The sequence below is a fragment of the Coregonus clupeaformis genome, chromosome 29 (genome assembly GCF_020615455.1).
Source record: "Coregonus clupeaformis isolate EN_2021a chromosome 29, ASM2061545v1, whole genome shotgun sequence".
NCBI lineage: Eukaryota > Metazoa > Chordata > Actinopteri > Salmoniformes > Salmonidae > Coregonus > Coregonus clupeaformis.
This window is the reverse complement of record NC_059220.1, coordinates 43,279,145-43,300,359: the sequence shown is the minus strand read 5'-3', so window position 1 is coordinate 43,300,359 and position 21,215 is coordinate 43,279,145. Positions and strand designations below refer to the sequence as shown.

At 43.8% G+C, this 21,215-nt stretch overlaps 1 non-coding gene across 1 annotated transcript; it reads left to right on the top strand.

Annotated features, from left to right (window-relative positions):
* Positions 1–453: 453 nt before the first annotated feature.
* On the top strand, positions 454–508 carry LOC121545243. Its single transcript, XR_005996237.1, has one exon. It is a non-coding gene; the product is annotated as a U7 small nuclear RNA (small nuclear RNA).
* The last annotated feature ends 20,707 nt before the right edge of the window (positions 509–21,215 follow it).

Below are 21,215 nucleotides of genomic sequence, written 5' to 3'. Positions count from 1 at the left end.
TATATAGGCCCGTGGCCCCAGTTATGTAGGCCCGTGGCCCCAGTTATGTAGGCCCGTGGCCCCAGTTATGTAGGCCCGTGGCCCCAGTTATGTAGGCCCGTGGCCCATTATTACTTGTTTTATTCAGTCGGGATCTCAACTTACTGTTGAGAGTTAGAATAATAGAACATACAATGTGCATCAGCAGTTACTCAATTAGCCCATGTCAGCAACAACATTTAGATTGGTAAATGAGTCTAACGGCAAGCTATCTAAACTTGTAGTAAGCATGGTTGAATTACCAACCGGGGTGGGACCTGATGATCATCAATTATCACATAAAAAATAGAATTCAATTGCAGGAAATGAACTTTTAAAATGTATTTTTTTAAATCTTCGCTGTCACGAGGGGGCCGTTAAAGTTGCTCACAAGGTGTGTGTGGGGGGGTATGTCCAACCTACCTACAGGTTATGGAAGGTTTGCTCTTATAGTATTTGTCCAGTAGGTTTCCTCAAGGAGAAAGCCCCCACAAGAACACTATAGGAAATACTACAGTAATGTCTAAAACACTACAGTAATTACTATATTATACAGTATATAATCGTTTTTAACTATAGTAATACTACAGTATTATACTATAATAAACTGTAAATTCTACAGTATACTAGATTCATGTCCACAAATACACTACAGTGAATACTATAGTATATAAATATAGTAATGCTACAGTATTTTTACCATAATATACTATAGTATTTTGTCATGTTGGGTAGTAAATGCGTGTCTCCATTGAAACCAGTGACTTTTCCAATGTCCTCTCTTTCCTGCCATACGAAGCTATTACACACACACACACTTCTCGGTCTAAAAGCCATTACCCCTCCACCTCTCCCTCCCTTATCAACCAACATCCTCACTTTTGTTTGTCTTACTTCGTTACTAAGCCCTCCAAATTGCTCCTTGTTGTTGTTTTTGTTATCGTTTGTTTGTTCCTCCAACGACCCCATAGCCTGAGTGGCCATTTACCTCTGGTCAAACTGACACACACACACACACACACACACACACACACACAACCATCTTCTTCCTTATCTGGCTCTCGCTCTCCGTTAGGCCCAATCAGACACCTCGCTGGCTGCCATGGCTGGAGACACGCGCTAGCGACCCTCACATCAATTAGCTCCTCTGCACGGCGCCCAATTTCACGGCTGTAACCCCCCGCCAAGCCCCCACTAGGCCCCCAGCAAGGACCAACGCACCCCATCCATCACCTGCACCCTTTGAAGGGGACGAAGGGACGAAGGGAGAGGGGACGGGGGTGAGGAAGGGGGCGTGCGCTGGCTGGAGTGACGGATTGCTCCTCAGATGGAGAGAGTGAGACTGGGTAACTTTGACCAGGCATACAGGCTGTTATGAAGAGAGAGAGGTGGTTGGTTTCCACTACTGGCTTCCTGGCCTGTGTGTGTGGATGCATAATGTGAGTGGGTTAATGTGTGTTCAGTGTTCACTGGGTTGGAAGTGTGGGGGTATGACTTTTGGTTGTGGATGGGGAATCTAAACTTTGTCCACATGTAAGAGAGGGTTTTATATGAATGAGTCGTCAGGCCATACATTCATAGGAAGTCACATAGCAAAGTCATGAAATGTGCATTGTGTGTGTGTCTGTGTGTACGTGTGCATGCATGCTTGTGCGTGCGTGTGTGTGTGTGCTTGTATGCCCATGCTTGTGCATTTATGTGTTTGTACAAAGGTCCTGTGGTGAGAAGACAGGTCAGTGTTTGTGGAGTGGAGCAGTCAAAACAACAACACTATTTGACCTGTTGTGAAGTCGACTGTTGTAGCCAGCCTGTCTGAAAGGCAATTATTTTTGTTACTCTTGTCTCTCTCTCGCCCTCTATTTCTCTCTGAAGCTATTTCTCTCTCCCTCTCCCTTACTCACATAAGTTATTACCTTAATCACATAAGTCATTTATCCATGCACAGACACACACACACTCATTTAAACCCCTTACTACAATTTTTTTTATTTTTTTTTATTTTTTTGTCATTTAGCAGACGCTCTTATCCAGAGCGACTTACAGGAGCAAATAGGGTTAAGTGCCTTGCTCAAGGGCACATCGACAGATTTTTCACCTAGTCGGCTCGGGGATTAGAACCAGCGACCTTTCGGTTACTGGCACAAGTAGTGGTGACCTAGACAGTGAGTGATAAAATTACGTTTTCAAAACATAGTCCACAAAACAGAACTCTGTGGCCTTTTGCAAAACAGTAAATGCATTTTCAAAATGTAGTTGCCTTCTCAAAACTTAAATACATTCATCCAAACTAAATTATACTTAAAAATTGAAAATACATTCATCAAAAGAACACGACTGCATTGATTTCATTGTATATCCCACCAAGGGCAAATCTAGTGTTTTTTTTTAGATATAATTGAAGCTATATTAGACCAAATCCACACAGGAACTATTATTTTAGCAGGTGACCTAAATCATACATTCAATAAGATTGACAGACGTAGTAATAAAAAAGGCAAATTTAGGGAGCCTCCAAAGAGGCTGAACATTTTCATCTCCACAAATAATTTACAGGACACCTGGAGGTAACTATTCCCAACTACAAAACACTATTCCTTTTTTTCTCAAAGTAAGAAAAGCTTTTCAAGAACTGACTACATTTTTATTTCCAAAAATGCACTCAACAATTTACTGTATTAAAAAAATGTATGATATAGTCATATTGGATCATTCTCAGGTATCATGCTTAATTACACCAATAGAAAATACACTTAGTGACAGAATTTGGAGAATGAACAGAGCACATCTTCTGGACCCAAAATGTATTATATACGTAAATGAAAAATAAAAACCTTTACCATTACAAATGTAGACATGGAGGATAGAGAAAAGCCGACCCTCGATATCATCTGGGATGCCTTTAAGGCGTACATTAGGTGAATGATAATCTCATACTCGGCAAAAGCTAAATCGGATTCAGAAAGAAGAAGAAGAAGAAGAACATTAAATTTCTGAACTTAAGCAGGAATCCGATCTTTTACTTTTGAAGAGAGCCAACAATTACAGGTTAAACTCAAATAAAGCATATTACTTAATGGCAAATAAACCTGGTAAATATCTTGCAGCTTTCACAAAACAAATACATAATTTTCAAAGATAAAAATACAACTGCGGTAATTAGAAAGAAACACGTGATTAATTACAATTTTAAAAGCTTCTATGAACATTTATATAAATCAGAATTAAACAACAGTTGGATGGATCCTATAGCCTTATTAGACTGAACAACTCTGAAGCAAATATCAGCAGATTAAATACTGTTAAAACATACGCATGGAGAAAAGCACCAGTAATGGATGGCTTTCCCATCGAATTCTATTCAACATTTTGGGACAAAGTAGCGCCCCTATTTACACAAATGACAACACATGTCACTCAATTCAGTACTTCCTAGTTCCATGTATCAAACAGTTATTTCAGTTATATTAAAACCAGGAAAATCTGGAGAGTCCCCTACTGATTAATTAATAATTTGTGACAATAAAATGATAACAAAGCTTATAAGCAATAGAATGGCAAAAGTCTTACCAGACTTGATACATATCAATCAAATGGGGTTTATTAAAAATAGACACTTACAAACAAATACAAGAACATGTTTCAGTTTAATACAATACGCAAACAAACAAGATATAGGTGTATCAATAATGGCTGTTGATCACGAGACTTGTCCCCAAGCCACTCCTGCGTTGTCTTGGCTGTGTGGTTAGGGTCGTTGTCCTGTTGGAAGGTAAACCTTCGCCCCAGTCTTAGGTCCTGAGCGCTCTGGAGCAGGACCTAAGACTGGGGCGAAGGGTCACCTTTCTGAGCTCTGTACTTTGCTCCGTTCATCTTTCCCTCGATTCTGACTAGTCTCCCAGTCCCTGCCGCTGAAAAACATCCCCACAGCATGATGCTGCCACCACCATGCTTCACCGTAGGGATGGTGCCAGGTTTCCTCCAGACGTGACGCTTGGCATTCAGGTCAAAGTGTTCAATCTTGGTTTCATTTGACAAGAGAATCTTGTTTCTGATGGTCTGAGAGTCCTTTAGGTGCCTTTAGGCAAACTCCAAGCAGGCTGTCATGTGCCTTTTACTGAGGAGTGGCTTCCGTCTGGCCACTCACCTCTGTGTTGATTATTAGTTGGAGGAATGCAATTCAGCACTTTGTAAGGAAGCGCCGCTCACTAATCTTAAATTGCGATTTGTTGAATCAGGTAATTCACTTGGTGGTCACACTGAGAGAGTAGACTTTGTGTGTGTGTGTGTGTGTGTGTGTGTGTGTGTATGTATGTATGTATGTATGTATGTATGTATGTATGTATGTATGTATGTATGTGTGTGTGTGTGTGTGTGTGTGTGTGTGTGTGTGTGTGTGTGGCCTATAAGACCAGAGTTGACCAGCAGATACATTGATTGATGATGTAAAAGTTTCATGTTTCTATTTCCAATGCGGAGTGTTGCTTGAAATGTATATTCGGCACACCAATTACCCCACCAAAGACATTATTTTAAAAAGAATGCAACTTAAAAGTTTTATTTAAAAAAAATAAACCATACTTACACTATATATACAAAAGTATGTGGACACCGGCTATTTCAGCCACACCCGTTGCTGACAGGTGTATAAAATCGAGCACACAGCCATGCAATCTCCATAGACAAACATTGGCAGTAGAATGGCCATACTGAACAGCTCAGTGACGTTCAATGTAGGATGCCACCTTTCCAACAAGTCAGTTTGTCAAATTTCTGCCCTGCTAGAGCTGCCCCGGTCAACTGTAAGTGCTATTATTGTGAAGTGGAAACATCTAGGAGCAACAACGGCTCAGCCATGAATTGGTAGGCCACACAAGCTCACAGAATGGGACCACCGAGTGCTAAAGCGCGCAGCCCGTAAAAATCGTCTGTTCTCGGTTGCAACACTCACTACCGAGTTCCAAACTGCCTCTAGAAGCAACATCAGCACAATAACTGTTCGTCAGGAGCTTTGTGAAATGGGTTTCCATGGCCTCACACAAACCTAAGATCACCATGCGCAATGCCAAGCGTCCGCTGAAGTGGTGTAAAGTTCGCCGCCATTGGACTCTGGAGCAGTGGAAACGCGTTCTCTGGAGTGATGAATCACGCTTCACCATCTGGCAGTCTGATGGACAAATCTGGGTTTGGCGGATGCCAGGAGAACGCTACCTGCTCCAATGCATAGTGCCAACTGTAAAGTTTGGTGGAGGAGGAATAATGGTGTGAGGCTGTTATTCATGGTTCGGGCTAGGCCCCTTAGTTCCAGTGAAGGGAAATCTTAACGCTACAGCATACAATTACATTCTAGACGATTCTGTGCGTCCAACTTTGTGGCAACAGTTTGGGGAAGGCCCTTTCCTATTTCAGCATGACAATGCCCCCGTGCACAAAGCGAGGTCCATACAGAAATGGTTTGTCGAGATTGGTGTGGAAGAACTTGACTGGCCTGCACAAAGCCCTGACCTCAACCCCATCTAACAACTTTGGGATGAATTGGAACGCCGACTGCGAGCCAGGCCTAATCGCCCAACATCAGTGCATGACCTCACTAATGCTCTTGTGGCTGAATGGACACAAGTCCCCGCAGCAATGTTCCAACATCTAGTGGAAAGCCTTCCTAGAAGAGAGAAGGCTTTCCTGTTATAGCAGTAAAGGGGGGACCAACTCCATATTAATGCCAATGATTAATACCATGGCGTAACTCTGTTACAGCCTGACGTTATATTTGGAGATTGGGTTGCAAGATCAATACACTTTGCTGTCACTATATCATGATGATCAAAATTGGAAGTACAACTATCCAAAGGTGCAGAATTATGGGCAATTACTCCTTTTATGCATATTTCACCAAACAATTTCATACACATCAAATCAAATATTATTCCTGATAAAAAAATAAAAAAAAACATAAGCACATTGTGTGCATGAATCATTCATACATTCAATACATATACTGGTTTGGTCATAGTTTTGTAGACTTTCCATTGGCGCACAGAAACACAGTTCACAATTGAAATAATGAAAGGTGAATACACTGAAGGAACACAACTGATATGAATGTATAGGCCTCAATCCACACCAAAGCATAGCTCTATAATTGGAAGGTCACAACGTTGAAGATAATGATTTAGGAGTAACCCAAAGTTACCAAGAAGTAACCCAACTTCATTCTCTGTATCTCTGCATGTCCGCAATATTGTAGAAAATCGTGAACATTAGACAGTCCCTACTGCTTAGATCAGTCCCTATATTGTACATGGTATGACACTGATGGGGTGATTTACACTTTTGTGCAATAGTGTTTACTGATGGCTGGAAACAGTGAACACATTTGCATACATTTCTCTTCTGATTAAACAATGTTAATATTCTGTGAATAAAACACTTAACAGTGAATTTTGTATTCACTGATGACATTTGTATTTAAAGTTTAGCAAAAGGTGGTCTAAGATATGCAAGTCAGGTACAAAGGTAAGAAAATAATTAGAAGTTCAGTAAATGTATTTGAGCATTTGATCATTGCTGTTCTATTATAGATATGTTTCAACACAGATCCAAAAAATTGTTTGTACACGATTGAGAAAAAAGGTATAATACTCAAGCTAGCAGACAGAGCACATACTGGTTAGTTGCTGTGGTGACAAACACTGTGGCAGGAAGCACCACAACCTGTGATCTCTGCAAACACTAATGGAAAAATTCACTAAGATAGAACAACCAGTGTGTGCGTGTGCGTGTGTGTGTGTGTCTGTGTGTGTGTGTGAGAGAGAGATAAAAAGAGACAGAGTGTGAGAGAGAGATAAAGAGAGAGAGAGGTCCTCTAGAAACATTTGTAGAGACCCCACTATGACACTTTTGCTCTCCTGCTCCCAAAGATAAGAAATCAGATGTTTTTATAAAAAGACCAAGACAGCACAGAGTTAAAAACACACGGTAAATAAGATAACATCTATTAACGTCTTCTATGGGTATCTTCTTCTCCTTTTGGATGTCTTGAGCCATATCTGGTCTAACAGTATGATAGGACGGAAGAGATAATATGAAAAAGGAAGCTGCAAAACTGCTCTCTGTTCTACTTCTGTCCTACATTTCAGGTGCAATGGGATACTGTCATGTACAGTACCAGTGTTTCTATTGGTGCTCCCCTATAGACTCGGTAACGCTTATCACCTGGGTTCTATTCATTAGTGTCAACCTTAGCAAAAACTTTTGCAACAGAAAACGAAAATGTGTGTTTCTTTTTGGACCAATGCAGGTAGTGCCTAATGAACACAACCCTGGCTTCGTCACCTCTGTGTTGATTATTAGTTGGAGGAATGCAATTCAGCACTTTGTAAGGAAGCGCCGTTCACTAATCTTAAATTACGATTTGTTGAATCAGGTAATTCACTTAGTGGTCACACTGAGAGAGTAGACTTTGTGTGTGTGTGTGTGTGTGTGTGTGTGTGTGTGTGTGTGTGTGTGTGTGTGTGTGTGTGTGTGTGTGTGTGTGTGTGTGTGTGTGTGTGTGTGTGTGTGTGTGTGTGCACATGTGTGGCCTATAAGACCAGAGTTGACCAGCAGATAAATTGATTGATCATGTAAAAGTTTCATGTTTCTATTTCCAATGCGGAGTGTTGCTTGAAATCTGATCTGAGAACAGAGTCACATCTTCAACCTCAAAAGTAAATCTTAAAAGATCATCAATCAGCTGTAAAATATTGATGATTCAAACATCTCCCCCTGACCAGTTGATTAATTTAACCAATCAGTCATTGACAGAATCATCATGTTGAAATATCACTTCTCCCGCAAGTCATTTAGGTTAAAGGGTGAAGTTATCCTGATCTAAGGGTAGTTTCTAAGGGCAGTTGTGGTTTTTTCTCCCTATTGGGGGAGGGTAACCTGATCCTAGATCTGTATAAGAGGAGAGGAGCGGAAAGGAAAGGAGAGGAGATGTTCCTGACTGTGGCATCTCTACCAGCTGTTTCCCTGTACCCCTATCCCCCACTTCCCGCCCCTCATCCCCCCATCTCGCCCATCTCTTCACAATGAAACCAATACAAAAGAACAGGAAGTGCCTCTCGTTTACTAGAGGTCCAATCAAAGCCGTCATTATTCCTGTGTCACAATTTTTACAGGAAATAGCAGCTCAAAATATGCCAGCTGTGTGCAAGCGACAGGCGTGGGGGTATTCTTATTTTTCTTTTCTCCTTCTGTTTTCTAATAGTAGCGCGTGACAAAAAGGAGAGTAGGAGGCATAGACCCAGCATCACCCACCGCCACCGTGCGCACAATGTCGCTGTGTGGAGAGAGAAAAAAGACCCACATTCTCTCTAGGGTTATTATTGTGCACGACGTGAAAAGGGGTCCCCCGCTGTGCGCGCCTGGTTCCACGATGGTTCCCATCCTGAACTGGGTGCATTGTGTTAACCCCTGCAAGCAGGCATTCACTGTGTAGCCCCTTCCGTTCTGCATCTGTAAGTCCTCTGCTCGGATTACAGCGTAAACAGGGATCCAGGTGAAGCCTAACGTTTTCCAGATGTTGCCGTAATGTCACTGGGAGGTTAGCGCAACATTGAGTGTTGTTGTTCGTTGAGGAGGGCGAATAATCTGCTATTTGGACAAGGGCTTACATCTGGCAACTAGAGAACAGGGAGGGTTGCGCACGTACACGCACACACACAATAACACACACACGCATGCACGCACGCACGCTAACACACACACACACACACACAGAACCCTTATTTACCACTTACTTACTTACTTGCCAAGCCGCAACATAACACAATGTCAACTGATGCATATTTGTAATTTTAGGCCTTACATAAAAGGTTGGTTGGAGGTGGAGGTCGTTAACACGTGGGTTGCCATACACAAGGTACCTAGTTAGATTCCCACCCCTAAACATAACCAATAACATTTCTTACCTAAACATAACCCAACCACTAACCTTAACCAATCGCCCTGGAGGCAGAGCTTCCCTTAGAACAAGATGGTATAAGGAAAACTCAAATCTGCTGTGTTGATTTCTGCTAGTTATTTTCTAACTTTTCTATCTACTTTATATAAAGATCATTTAAAAGATGGCAGCAAAGGCAACGTCATCCTAGCCTGTTCAGCGTTTGACCTTTCCTTCACTAACCCACTAGCATTGAGTCACGACCATGGATGAACCCTCAGTGTAAATTAATACTGGGCCAGCTCCAGGCATAAGTTACATAAGTGGTCACATAGGGCCCTAGCTTTTTTGGGGGGATTCTCAACAATCGGGTTCTCAACGTACTGTTGAGAGTTAGAATAGTAGAATAGTAAAGGTGCAATTCTGAAATTTGGTTGTGCATCAGCAGTTTTTCTCTTGTTATGTCAGTCACTGACAGTCACTCAATTAGCCCATGTCAGCTAACAATTTTAAAATTGGTAAGTTAGTCTAGCTAGCTATCTAAACTTGTAGTAATCATGTCTGAAAACCGACCGGGTACACAGGGCATGTGCCCAGGGGCCCCCATTGATTTTGTTAGTCAATCTCACTGAGATATCATTAACATGGCATAAGTCTTGGAATAATCTTTAGAATTGCAGGAAATTAGCTTTAAAAACGGCAGACATTTCTCGCCACCCCATGGCAAAATAGGTAGAATTTAGGGAAATTTGCTGTAAAACTGCAACACATTATCTCTACCCCATGGCAAAATTAGTAGAATTGCATGGAATCTTTTTATAAAATTGCTAAACTTCTCTGTCCCATGGCAAAATATGAAGAATTTTAGAAAGCTTGCTTTAAAACTGCAACATTTTCTATACTCCTCATGGCAAAATGTGTAGAATTTCAGGAAATTAACTTTAAAATGTACATTTTTCTCTCAGCCAAAAGAGGGCCACTAAACTGTTTTGCCCGCAAGGTGGGGGGGCCCCCCAAACAAGTCTCGCTTAGGGCCCCCAAATGGCTAGGGCCGGCTCTGTTGTAGGAGGTTTGTATGAGATGTAGTTAGGTGGTTGTGAGGAGGCCTATCTTGTCATGTCTGTCTCTTCTTTCTCTCATTCTCTCTCTCTCTCTTTCTTTCTCTCTCTCTGTTTATTTTTGTCTCTCTCTCTGTCTCTCCCTCTCTCTCTGTCTCTGGTCTCTCTCTCTCTGGTCTCTCTCTCGTTCTCTCTCTCCCTGATTTCCGTCATTATCTTGAAGCCTGTAGCCATGCTGCAGAAGTCTGCCATGCAGACAATTATTAACTGGAATGAATGAATGAATTACATTTGATTTTCGAGTCAAGTCGCCAGTTGGCAACCCATCTCTTATGGGTTTAATTGACACATAAACAAACATTACAATAATTCACAGTGATAATTCAGTGATAATTCTTCCAGTGTTCTGTGCCGTGCGCACAACATAAAGAATGAAAAATAAATCAATACATAATAAGGTTATCCAAGCAATAATAATAACCCTAGAGCAGTAGAAATAATGAAATCAATAAATGTGACGCGTTTCAGGAAACTAGGCATATGTCGCGGGTCACTACTTCACAGGAGAGCCATTTGAACGTAAACTTGTTTTTTTAAATCAAAATGCGTTTTTTGGCAGAAATGCCTTCTGGAACATGTGAACTTTAATGTGCCGTAATAACAAACCTGTGTGCCATCTGTAAATATGAATAAAATACAAGCCTAGTTGGTTAAGCCACAGAAAAAGACAGCAACCTTCCCACTAGCCGTAATTGGCTGAGATAATGAGTGGGCTGGACATGCAGAGAGAGGAGTTCGGATTGATAGTACGCTTCTGTCTATTTGAGCTGGTCAGTATGTGTAGGTAATCCTGTCTAATGCTGCGTTTTTAAAAATGTATTGTGTAGTTGAGCTGCATAAGTGTTGCTCTCTACTTTCTGGAGGATCGAGTTTTGAAATCAGTGGAATTAGAGTATGATAGCAAAAGAGATGGAGAAAACACCTGTCTACGGATTACATCTTCAAACTAAGGGCAACCATGGCATCCGTGACAGGGAGACCCGTCCATCCATGCATGATGTATACGGGTAAGATAGTTTAGCTAGCTACATTTTCAGATATTACACGTTTCTAATTTTGACAGAAAGTGGTTTAATTTAAAGTTAAAGTGTACTGTTAGCTAGCTAGCTAACGTTAGCTGGCTGGCTCGCTAGCTAACGTTATGTGTATGATCTTATTATTCGTATCTCAGAGCCATTTGCTTGGCTAGTTATAGCCTAATGTTAGCTAGCTAACATTGAACCTGGTTGGTTAGCTACCTGCAGATTAATGTAACATCATGAGTTGGGATTATGGTTCATTGTTTAGCTAGCTAGCTAGCTACATGTCTTAACAAAAGACTCCACTATGCAAGTAACCATTTCGGGTGCGTTCGTAAATTCAGCTTAAATTGACGGATTTTGATGGGGATTTCTTTATTATGTTACTTAGATTGTTTCATGGGTGCGTCAATAGACTCTTAATTAACAGCCATTAGAGGGTCATCACGAAGGGGATAAACACACACACACACACACAAGCAGATAGCCAGACACAAACACACACAAATGCGTGCATATACACACACACACACTCAATTGTTAACGACGGTCTCTTAGACTGTATATAACCATTGGCACATGGCGCATGCCTAGGTGTCAGTGCAAATGAAAATGTGTGTACTCTGATTAGATAGGTACAGTAAATAATGACACACACAATACACACTCATACACACTTTGCTCTCACACACACTAATGATATACACAACCTACAACAACATGTACTATGAATACAATGCAGAGACATTATATTAACACCACATGATTTGGGCCATCCTAGATCTCTAATAGCTGTCTTTGTGAGTCTGTGAGGCGTTAGTTCTTTAGGGCCTATCACAGTTTTTCCCAGTTTCAAATGAGCTACTCTCGTCCTTCACTGTGTGAATCTTATCTCTCCCTGTTTGAAGCACTTGTTTTTATCTGAGCTCTGTATGTTAAGTTCATCAACCTATTATCTGTCTGGTCTTTTTTTCTCTTTCTCTCTCTTTCTTTCTTTCTTTCTTTCTTTCTTTCTTTCTTTCTTTCTTTCTTTCTTTCTTTCTTTCTTTCTTTCTTTCTTTCTTTCTTTCTTCTTTCTTTCTTTCTTTCTTTCTTTCTTTCTTTCTTTCTTTCTTTCTTTCTTTCTTTCTTTCTTTCTTTCTTTCTTTCTTTCTCTCACCTTCTTTCTTCCTTTCTTTGTTTCTCTCACTCGCTCTTGCTCCCTCTCTTAGCTCTGTGTGTTTGTAGTTTGTCCTCTCGGACAGGAAGTGGGTTCGTACACTGATGTCACTTAATGGGTTTTACCATTCAATTCAATTTAGCCCTATCTCAGTGCATTCTTCAGACTCCAAGGTTGCCTAGCTTACATCAGCAACACTCTAGCAATGTCAATGCTAAAGGCCTTGGTGACTTATTACCAATTACTTCGTTTTTATTTTAGAGATGCAAACATTATAGTTGCTTCAGTTACATATCATGTACTCAGTAGATGAGCCCCCAATATATTTATAATTGCCACTGTGGGATTAATAAAGTTGTATTGAATTGAATTGAATACAGTAGTCTTGCAATTGCTAGTCTATAGTGTACACGGGGGCAGAGCCGTGAGACTTCTACAAAATGCTAGTTGCTCACGTTCTTCTACCAGCTGTACCAATTGAACGTCACTCTCACGAATATATTTTTGTATCATTATTAATGATAATGTTATTTTAAGTATAAGAGCTATACTGGTTTGTGAGAACTTTGTTTTCAGGGCTGTGCCTCTTTTGGCCATGTGAAGAGAAGAGATGAGAACATACCATTTGAGGAATCTTGAGAGCCAATGACCCTCGGCCACATTGGAAGGTCTAACTTAGTGGTGAGGAGATATTTTGAGCCAATTACAGAGTGAAGAAAGTATGCTAGGCTAGCAGGAAGTGAGCACACACAGGACAATACACAGATCTGAGACTAGGGATGCATCCCAAATGGCACCCTATTCCCTATATAGTGCACTACTTTTGGTCAAAGGTAATATACTATATGGAATAGGGTGCCATTTGGGACACAAAACCTATGCATTTCCGATTTATATCTATGCCTCTTACATTTTGTCCTGCAGGTCGCCTTAGTCCAGCATTCAACACAAGAAACAATAGGCCTATACCGTAATGGTTGACATATTTCACACACAAGACTTTCAATGATATCTTACATCACCATCCACAATGCATCTGTTACACTGACCCTGAGTTAAGTATACGAAACCCTCATATGACTGTAAGTCGCTTTGGATAAAAGCGTCTGCTAAATGGCATATTATTATTATTATTATTATTATTATTATTATTATTATTATTATTATTATTATTATTATATACCTTCAGCTATACATAATAAGATGAATACCATTTGTGCATGAATAATAAGATGAATTTCCATGGTATATGTTTAGGCATGTGTCTCGGTACACAGACTAAGCTTGTTTCAGTGATAATATCCCACCGTTCAGACTGACTCGTTAGAGTGTGTGGAAGAGAGAGGGGCAGGGGCCGGACGGACAAGACAAATGGATGGACGGACGGACGGACACACAGGCGGGCAGAGAGACACATAAACAGAGTTAAAGACAAGACGGACCGATTGACCGACCAACCGTCCCACTGTACGAAAGACAGACAGACAGACAGACAGACAAGACAGACAAACAGACTGACCGACCTACAGACGGACATGGTTTCTGTTCTGATTAGCTTACTGTCTCACTAGTCAGTGCAAGACTCTTACCTAATCAGGTCACTCTGTTTCCCAGACCCCTCCTTGTGTGTGACCGTCTGGAAGGGGTAAGGAGGTGGCAGGAAGGGGGGTAAGGGGGAGATCAGTGACCCAGATTGGCAGAGGGTGAGTGGAGGAGGAGAGCAGGGGGAGGAGGAGGGAGTAGAGGGGGATCAGCTGTGTGTCACCTCTCAATCCCACCGTTTCACTTCATTAGAGGTGTGTGGAGGAGATGGAGTGATGAGGAGAAGAGGGGGAAGGGGTTATGGGGGAGAAGACGGAAGAAGTGGAGCTGAAGATGGCTTAAGAAAGTGAGTGAGCGAAGGGAGAGGGGGATGGAAAAAGTAACTGCTGCGACCCTCTTGACCCAGAAACACACACACACTAGCGCACACAGGTGCAGAGATACCCACCAGGGACCTCTTGTCTTCCCACTTTGTGTTTCTTAGAGACCTGACCAGCTGAACCCAAAGCAGTAGCAGGGCCCTTTCCTTCTCCCTCACTATCTACCTTTCTCTCTTTCACCTCTACCTCGATCTACCTCTCTTTCTGGCTCCCTCTTTATCTCCCTCTTTCACATTGCTCTATCTGTCTATCTATACCCCTCTTCCCAACTGTCTGATTCCCTCTTCATCCCCCTCTCTCTCTCTCTCTCTCTCTCTCTCTGTATCTCCTCTTTTCTTTTGCCTTCAGATCATTTCACATTTTGTCCCTAGGAAGATATCAATTGCATACTCCTCTCTCCTCTCCCTTTGTCTCCTTTTCAAAACCCATTGGATGAGAAACCCAGAGGTCTCTCCCCTCTGACCTTCTCCTCCAATGGGTTTTGAGAAGGAGATGAAGAGAAAGGACGCGAGGAGTATGCAATTGAGATCTTCCCCCTGTATGTTGATACCCTGTGGTTTCTTCCTGACTTATCTTTTCTTGAAGCTTGTCTCTTACGCAAGTGTTGCGAAAGCAGACACACACACACAGGAACTTGGTCCTGAGATGGCTTTTGCCTAAAGAGAGAATCAGAATCAGAATCACTTTATTCGCCAAGTACATTTACACAATTTTACTTAGTGAATAGGTGCTGCCAGCAATAGACAATGAAAATACAGACACAAGTGTTGTATTCTGTATGTTCAACATACAGAATATACAATATAAATACAGTGAACATAAAACTCTGGAGCGAAGCAATAATAATATGCCATTTAGCAGACGCTTTTATCCAAAGCGACTTACAGTCATGCGTGCATACATTTTTGTGTATGGGTGGTCCCGGGGATCGAACCCACTACCCTGGCGTTACAAGCGCCGTGCTCTACCAACTGAGCTACAGAGGACCACAACACTATCAACTATGGCTGCCAGACTCTCCTTCCAGTTCTCTGTTCACCCAGGGCGTTAGATGGTAGCCGGCGGTTGGAGGAGGCAGCCGTAGGGTTCTTAGATTGGGGGGTTTTGAGGGATGCCGTGGCTAATCGGACACAGACGTTCAGCCATGTTCCTCAGGCTGTAGCAGACTGGCAGAGTGACTGACTGACTAATTGACTGACCGTCCGACCGTCTGGCTGACCGACTGACTGACTGACCGGCTACCTGGTTGACTAACTGACTGACTGGCTGGGTCTGTTGCGCCCACAGTCCTGGATGGGATCTGGATCCGGTGCCTGGTCCAGTCTACCATGGTCCTATCCAAAGAGACTGACATTGATTTGCAATTTTAAAACAGATCGGTTTTTGTTGTTGTTGTTAGAGCCCATTAGGTTTCCATTCATGTTAATCCAATATTCAAATTGCAGAAGGTCAATGGTTGTTCCAGATGGGGATGGTTTAGCTTAACCTTAGTCCAAGGAACATCACATGGCTCTAATGGAGATTTGTACGGGATTGGCATTTATTACATTTATTAGATTTATCAGCTGAACCGAAGTTACGTTTTCCATATGAGATGGCAGAGACACTTTCCAACTATGCAGACTAATATAAGGCATTGTGCATCGTAAACTGATTACCGGTAGATAATATCTAAGATGGGTCTAAATTTGTAACATGTCTAGTCTACCACAGGACCATAATGACACACCGTATGTTTGTCTGTCCGTCCATCCGTCTGTCTGCCTTGTCTGTCTGTTTATGTGTCTGTAGACCCAAAACATGACTTCTCACGTGACTATGGCATCATACTGTCATTGTGTTCATCTACAAGGTCCCTCCCCCCTCCAAATGTACCTCAGGTGCGGCAGACACTAGCCTAAGCAAAGGTATGTGACATTGGACCCAGCCACCTTTTTCTGTGTTTATGCCAAAGAAAAGGCGCATGTCTGAAACAAATGGCTACTCCGGCAGGTCTCTTCTTGCAAGGCACAAACAGTTTGTTCTCCGATAAAGAGATAAAAACAGGGGGCGGCTAGGCACACTATGAGCGGCCCACGATTGGCCTTTTGTTAGCTTGTTTCAGCTTGCCTTCCTCCCTTGTCATTCCCAGTTCCCATCCCAATATGGTATTTATGCAAAAAAAAGAAAGAGAAAACCTGATGGTGATGGTGGTGATTACTAATGTTCCCATGGTGTGGAGGTTATTATTGTTACAGGAGTGGGTCGCAGTTCCGGAGTGACCCACTAGGTGTCATCCTCCGACAACCATAGGCACCTCCTCACTCACAGTCGGGATTAATTATCTGCCTATTGGTGTCACCTGTGGCTATCTGATTCACCTGTGTATGTATGCCCTCACTTCCCTGTGTTCCCTTGCTCAGTTATCTCTGCTAGTTCCTTGATGTCAAGCAGTACGTATCAGTGTTGGATCACGTGACGGAGTTATAGGTACTCGTGAAGTGTTCTCCCTGTGTCATTGTGTTTTTCCAGTCAGAGTTAGTATTTCGTATTGTTTGTTGTCAGTTTTTTGGAGACCTATGTGCTCCTCATTTGTTTTCATGTATAGTCCGTTGTTTTGTATGCTGGCTTTTGGACCACCAGTAAAGATTCTTGTTCCACCATCCTTGCCTACTGCCTACTGTCTATCCTGCACCGCACCTGGGTCACACCTCACACCAACCCTTACAGAAAACTGAGCCAATATAGACCCAGCGGAGGCAGCACAGTATCATAGCGCATTGGCAGCGCAGGGAGCCATGCTGGATCAGCATGACCACAGCCTGCAGCAGATCATCGAGAATCTCCGCCAGCTGACGATCGCTGTGCAGAGCCGGGTGGACACCCGACCAGCCCCGACAGCCAGCGGAGTGGAAGCCGCGGCAGCGGCGTCTCCAGTCTCGCCTGCGACATCGCGGGAACCCCGCCTACCACCTCCGGAGAGGTACGAGAGGGCTGCAGGGAATTCCTCACCCAGTGTTCCCTGATGTTCAGCCTGCAACCCTCCTCCTTCCCGACAGAGCAGGGCCGGGTGGCCTACATTATCACTCTGTTGACAGGTCGGGCCCTTTCCTGGGCTACCGCGGAGTGGGAGAGCCAAACTCCGGCGTGCTCCGACTCCTACCAATTCACCCAGGAGTTACGCAAGGTGTTCAACACCTCTCGGGTGGTGTCGGGGCACGAGGCCGGGAGGCGGCTCATGGCTTGTCGGCAGGGTGACCATTCAGTGGCGACTACTCCGTGGAGTTCCGGACCCAGGCTCGAGAGGCAGGATGGGAGCAGGCCGCCCTGGTCGTCCTGTATGTGCAGGGGCTATCGGAGGGGATGAAGGAAAACTCTCCTTCAGGGAGCTGCCTGAGCAACTGGACGGCCTCGTCGACCTCTCGGTGCGGGTGGACAATCGGCGTCGTGAGAGGGCGTACGAGATAGGCATGACGCAAGGCTCACCTCCGCGTCTCCCTATCAGCCCGGAGGCTTTCTGCCGATTCAGGGAGGAGATGCCTCAGGAGGAGGCTATGCAGCTGGGTGCGGCGCGCTTGTCCCGGATGGAGAGGCAGAAGCATCTGCCCCGGGACGTTGCCGGTACTGTGGCCACGCAGGTCACCACGGCGACTCATGCCCGGAGAAGCCGGGAAAACGGGAGGGCTCGCTGGTGTCGGGAGGGGTGCTAGCGAGCCGAAACCGAAACCCCAACTCCAGAGACGCCCAGATTTTTCTCCCCGTCAGGGTTCAGTGGGCCCACGCTGCGCGTCGGGCACATGCACTGGTGGATTCTGGGGCTGCGGGAAACCTGATGGACGCGGGGCTGGCCCAAGGGTGGAGCGTTCCGTTACTCTCTCTCTCCGAGACGGTTCCGGTCATGGGCCTGGATGGCCGGCCGTTGGGGTCGGGCTGCATCACCCGGCGCACTGTCCCTGTGCGTGTCCGGGTGGCGGGGGGCCTAGGGTTAGTATATCCAGTTTTTCATTGTGGACTCTTCAGAGTGTCCCTTCATCCTCGGGCACCCCTGGCTGGCCGCCCACAACCCCCGGATAGACTGGTCCACGGGGCGGCTCATCCTGGAGGGAGGCTCCACCCCCATCCTGTTCCGGATGCCACCGACCACTCATCAGCCTAAACCACCGTCCCAGACCACCTACCAGTCCTCACCTCTTCCCCAGGAGTATTGGGATCTGGGGGAGGGGTTTAGTAAGAGGTGTGCCAAGGGCCTACCTCCTCACAGGCCTTATGACTGCACTATCGATCTCCTGCCAGTGGGTGCACGCGTCTGACCTCACCAGCCATCCGGGGGGCGCCAGGGCGTTGGAGTTCCTGCATAGGAGGTTCTGGTGGCCATCTGCTGATTTGCTGGTGTTTTTATAGTATATGTCCAACAAAAAAAATATGAAAAAGCATTTTTTTTAAATCAGAAACCTTGGGGGGCCAAATAAAATCGTCGCCAATTGGGGAACCCTGCCTTAGGCTCTGTAGAATTGTCCTGAAGAACATTATCTTAATGATGATCTACTATAAATACTCATATAGCAAAACTAAATAAAATTCAGTTATGTGTTATTATTGAGTTACTATTCAGTTACTATTGGCCTTAGTAACTGTCCTGAAGAAGATAATCTCAATCATGATTTATTGTACATATCATAGCTTATGTTAAAAAGTAAAAAGAGATTTCAGCAATGCCAGTTATGCTGCATTGTCAATGTAATGCACTTATGCTATATATGGACATTTGTTCATGCTGTTGTGATAATGTGACATTCTCAAATGCTGTGAATGAATATGATATTAGTTATTATTATCAGATAGATTTTATCAGAGTAAAATATTGTCAGAGTTAGCATACATTATTTGGGAGTTGGACACAGTGGCATGGGAGAGAGCATTGGAATTTCTAAACCCCTCAAAGCCGAAAAGAAAACTCAAGGGTCTTCTTTGATGCCAGACAGAGAGGGGAGGAGAGCAGTTGAATGACACTACAGATAACACAAATTACGTTTCATTCTGTAAATTACCCTGTGATACTTGTGGGAAAAGGTGCCCTTCCCACTGGGAACACACTGGTTGAATCAACGTTGTTTCCACATCATTTATTTGAAATTACATTAAACCAACGTGGAATAGGGAATTGACTTCTATGCCCAGTGGGTTTTGTCTTCAATGTCCTGCCTTTCCAACCGCCTGTGTGTGAGTGTGGGGCTAGCTCTCAGCGAGATGACACTGGACTTCTAGCTACTCTCTCCTCTTTTGTTACTAGAAGAAGAAATAGAGTCTCTTTGTTGACGGCGGATTAAAAAACGAACGCCTTGAAAGATTTTCTTTGGGTAGAGGCGAGGGGGAGGCGACAGGGGTTACGAGGGGGGAGGTGGTGGGGTGGGGTGTGGAGGGCGATGCTAATTATGCATGGCGATTGTTGATAGCTTGATTGTCTGCGTCCAGCTGCACCGAGGACAGGGGGAGAGGGAGAGGGCGGGGATGCGGAGCGATGCAGACTCACTGACGCCAGTCTCGAAATTCTCCCATCCATTGAAAAAGAGCCTCGTTTGTGTCGGGGCCTTTCCGACAGCGCACGGCGAGGGCACCTGATCCCTGCCCAGACGCACCAGTGTCACACGGATTCAGAGCTTTGGAATCTGTAAATGGGTAATAAAAAATCCAGGGTACGGAGGGAATCAACTTGCAGGCTACTGCATAGGCTATGCCATTTTTGACCATCCAGAATTATAACATTGTAGCCTATCAAAGCGAAAAAAGTGTTTATAATTTTGCAGTATGCCGTTATTCCTATAATAACAACATAACTGTATTATATCACTTTTTCTTATCTTATAATTTCATATAGGCCAACTTTGTTCATCACCATATTCTTCCAATTTGTATTGATTTTATTTTTACGCATATGCAATAATATGCAGTTGCTTATACAGAGAACACATATAAATAGTCATCTTCCCACCAGGGCAGCGATTTTAGGGCAATATTTGTCCACCCTCCTCCCCTTGACATATTTAAGAGTTTGCAGTCTTGTTTGGACAACCAGTAACGTTCACAAAATGTATTTTTAAAATAGCAATGGACCGAAGTCTAGTCATACCACACCGTATAACATGAGTGGTTCGCTCTTGAATGAGGTTGTTGATTGACTTGTAGTCATTAGGGGTCAACGAGTGGGGGGGAGGGGAGTTATTGCCAAGCAGTGGATAGCAGCCTACCCGCTGACATGAACATCTGTGCAACCGCTGCAAAGGGGCGGGCCATTGGGCCAACTTCACTGGTGGGTATTTACGCACTAATGTAGCTTATCCATCAGAAAACAATTATGCTACCTCTTTATTTGTTCATAATATAAAAATACAGAGCATGAAAACTCCCTCCTAAATCTATATTTTTCTATGTTTGTGTCTTTTAAGTGAATCATTACCACATCCTGGGTTTTACCAACTGATGACCAATATTTACTCCCTCCTTCTTCAGATTCTGCATACACCAACCAAAGTGTTATCTACTACTATTATTGACTCTTACAACGATTGGTTGCGCTGTCAGAGGAGAGGAAGCCAAATGGGTTATTTTTAGGGAGTCAGCGTATTGCATTGGAGGTCGGGAGTCGGGACAAATCTCAGTGGGCTGCAGCAACAGAAACAGAGAAAAGGGGGCAGGTCCACGACTTTGAGTGAAGGGCCCAGTAAGCGAGCTCCACGAGGAGGTTCTGGTCAGGGCGGGCGTTTGCCAGAGGGGCGCGTTGGAGCGGGTGAATGGATGACGTCGGGAGACTGGCGCCAGGCTGTCTGGGACTGGCGCGTTAGATCAACACAGCTGGGGTGGAATAGGACACACAGCTGGCGCAAGGGTACATTCCTCCACAAAACAGGATTGTGAGAAAAGGGAAAATGAGACCAAATAGGAACAGAGGGACACACTTTGATGTAAACAAAAAATGCAGGGGTTAAAAAGAAAGAAAACAATGTATAACTTATTTTCAGTATGTGTTCATCCCGAATTTGATTCACAATAACGTCACCCAAAGGATGTTCTCGTCTGTAA